Below are 3,838 nucleotides of genomic sequence, written 5' to 3'. Positions count from 1 at the left end.
TCTTTTTAAATATTATCCCTCCCCCTTCCCCTTTCCCTGCAAAAAGTGTACTGAATCTTTTTTGTTCAAAATTTTGTGTAGATTATTAACGTCTTACAACATTTTTTGATATTGGCCACCGTTTATGAGTTATTTACGAAAACCTAAAAAACGGGACCTTAGAAGTGATTATAATTAAATCTCCCGCGTTAAAATCTCTTTGAATATTGATCCTAGCGAAAAATTGTACTGAATCTTTCTTGTAGGCAATTTTATGCAGAATACTTATGTAATAGAACATTTTTTGCTATGTGCCACCGTTTAAGAGTTATTTACGAAAAACGAAAAAAAGGGACCTTTAATGTCAAATATCTCACTTCCGGTCAAGATTTCGATCGAGCAACCGGAAAATTCGGATTCAGCGGGGTCTAATTAGGTTAAAAAACCCGGTTGTCAAAAAGTAATATGCTTTGCCAGTCGAAATCGATTTTATGAAAAATATGACCAGTCTAATTACTATATATGTTCAGAATATTATTTGAATAAACTTAGGATAGGATACTTAGGATAGGAAATAAAATGTGTGTTTTTATATCTTTAAACCCAATTACTAAGTAGACTGCACATACATTAAAGTCACATTAAAATTCCATTTTGCGAAATAGAGATTTCAACCTTTAACTTTGCAAAAGTAGATAATTGAAATAATCTAAAAGCAATAAAAATAGATTAGGTTAGATTCGAGCTACAATGACATTAGTTTGGGTTCAAGGCAAGGTTGCAGGGCCTCAACAAGGGAAAAAAGGGGGAGGGACTGTTGGCCTGGCTCAGTGAGCCAGAACTGACCCACTTATCCCTACTACTGCCGTAAGCAGGTAATGAATTCCCAATGTATTAAGTTTAGGTTTAATAAATTATAAATATATCTTATTAATAACATAATAATAAACAAATATGTATAAGCATAAAGTAATAAATAAGCCTACAGCTATTAATAATGTCCGTAATCTGTATAATCCCAAAATACGGATCCCTCGTATGTGGATGCTGCTTACATAATCTCGTCTGTCAAGGTGTTTCGGCAGGAAAGGCCTTGGCAGACTTATATATTCCTGAAATGAGGGTTCATACCTACCGACTGGAATTGGTTTCATGGCGGTATCAGATGGGTTAGTGTACGGTAACCGATGGTCATCTTGTTTATAATCTCGTCTGCCAAGGTGTTTCGGCAGGAAAAACCTTGGCAGACTTATATATTCCTAAAATGGGGGTTCGTACCTACCGACTGGAATTGGTTTCATGGTGGTATCAGATGGGTTAGTGTAGGGTAACCGATGCCGACCTTGCTTACATAATCTCGTCTGCCAAGGTGTTTCGGCAGGAAAAGCCTTGGCAGACTTATATATTCCTGACATGAGGGTTCATACCTACCGACTGGAATTGGTTTCATGGTGGTATCAGATGGGTTAAATTAGGGGTCCCGTTGGCCACCTTTGAGAGCGTCTGCCAAGCACTTCCGGCAAAAAAAATACTGGCAGACTTCGCTTTTATGTGTCTACATGTAAATTTCTAACTGCTGCCATAACTATTATTTCGGTATCAGATGGGTTAAATCAGCCCCCTTTTTTCGCACCGGAAGTGGCCTTCTTTTTCGTACTTTCGGCAAGTTCCGCCGTGGCAGACTATCGAATTCGGACTTAGCATCACTTTTATGGGAAACCATTGTGCATTTCATCGTGGTATCAAGTCGGTTAGAAAATTTGCGGCCGGCTCTTCTACTATTCCTTCGTGTAGGTATTCTAGGTTTAATTACTTAAGTGATTAATGATTGCCTATCTAATTTACTCAAAACTTAATGGGGGAGCTAATTATTTGGTCAGTCGTTTTTAAAATTGATCTGCAAAAAAATAGCAATTACCTAAATTATTTGGAAAGCATACAAATATTTTGTAGGCATTAATAAAAATCGAGCTACAACTCATGTTCAGCAAATAATTCACAAACGGACAACATTATAAACCAATATCGGTCTGCTTTTATTATAATTTATCAGCTTAATAAATACTTGGTCCGCAAAATTATTATTTGATCAGCAAGATATAGAAATTGGTCGGCAGGAAAATAATATCTGTAAGCAGTTTCATTGAAACGTATGCATATTAGGAATGGTAAGCTGATATAATAAAGTGGATTACATTTGATTTGAAAAATCAGCAGAGTTGCGGGCGGAGCAGAATCAAACCTTCAAAGAAGCCAACTGCTACTAGAAAAGTGGGTTAGGTTAGGTTCGAACTGCGACCTTTACAAAAACCAACTGTTGCTAGAAAAGTGGGTTTGGTTAGGTTAGAACTGCGACCTTTACAAAAACCATCTGTTGCTAGAAAAGTGGGTTAGGTTAGGTTAGAACTGCGACCTTTAGAAAAACCAACTGTTGCTAGAAAAGTGGGTTTTTGCTGATCAACTGATTTTTCAGCTAACCAATTTTTGCGGATCAGTTAAATTGTAATCCAAAATGAAATAAATCGCTTACCCACTGATTGCTTACCAAAATTAGATTAATGGTGGATCGCTTACTGCCGCTCAAATAATTAATTTGCCAATCAAAACAATTTAGAGCAGCTCAGTATGACATTAATTGCGAACTGGTTTAGAAATAGGTACTTGCCTACCAAAGATTGCCGACCAACTAACAATTTCTATTTATTTTTGTGTTCATTACAACAGGAATATTCTGCAGATCGATTAAATAACACCCAAATTTTATTTATCAGCATCCGTTCCGTATTGCTTGCGGTGCAACTCTAAGTACTTATACCTATTACAATACTCGTCTTTGAAGTAGGTATACCTAGGTACCTACCCAAATAAAGTTTTGACTAGTTTTGAGATTAGTTTAGTATCCCGTCTTCCATGACTAGGTACCTAAGTACCTATATGAAGTCCATGCACATAATAAACCTGATTATGTGCATCAATCGCACTAGATGCTAGCAGCGGCTGAGCAGCGGTGATGAAGTGCTTTGTATAGTTGGCGCTTGGCGCTAAGTGATAAATGCATTGCCAATAAACAATCCATCACGTGTTGCATGTGAAGCGTGCAATGAACCTTGTAGTGTATTAGTAGAAACAAAACAAACAACTCCTTATATGCAATTTTTAATGCCCTTAGTTATTTTAGAATTTTAGCGTTAGAATACGCTTAAAGTGTGTCACCGAAGCTTTATTAAACTGGGAGAGCTGGCACACAATTTGTGCACATTGTTCACAAATTGCGTAGCAAACAAACTGCTATACCTAGAGTTACGTGCCGCCTATCTCCGATCTCTTCGATGCTCTGCTGGATTCTGACACCCGGCATCAAAAGCCCCCTCCAGCTGTCTGCGAAAATCGACTCCACACTCGCGTTCGCGGCTTCGCCCGCGATTCACGCGCATAGTCTGGAGGGGGCTTAATGTTATTGTCATCTAAGGGGTTATAAGCGAAAGTAGGTATACATACCTACCGTCCTGTAGTTGTAGGTGGACAATTTAAAGAGCCCAATTACTTTCTAACATGACTGAGTTTTATGACTTTGGAGAAACTGAAACCAAAGAGTAAAGTAAGTACTGAAACCCTCTGCTATTTAGTTTGGCTTCCTTAAGCCATTGTATTGAAACCTGAACTGAAAGAAACCATCTGACAGAACATAATTGAAGGCACCAAGAAGGTAAGACGGCGATACTTACGTAGTTATATAATAATGTATTTTAATCTTGTTAAATAATTAAAATTAGAATAAAACAATCAAAATATTCGGGTCATGATGGGGCCATGTATGTATGGAATTGCGTGAAACGAAACGCAAGCGTCAAATCAACGT

This window comes from Cydia fagiglandana, chromosome 8 (genome assembly GCF_963556715.1).
Source record: "Cydia fagiglandana chromosome 8, ilCydFagi1.1, whole genome shotgun sequence".
Taxonomy (NCBI): domain Eukaryota; kingdom Metazoa; phylum Arthropoda; class Insecta; order Lepidoptera; family Tortricidae; genus Cydia; species Cydia fagiglandana.
This window is presented reverse-complemented; position numbering follows the sequence as displayed.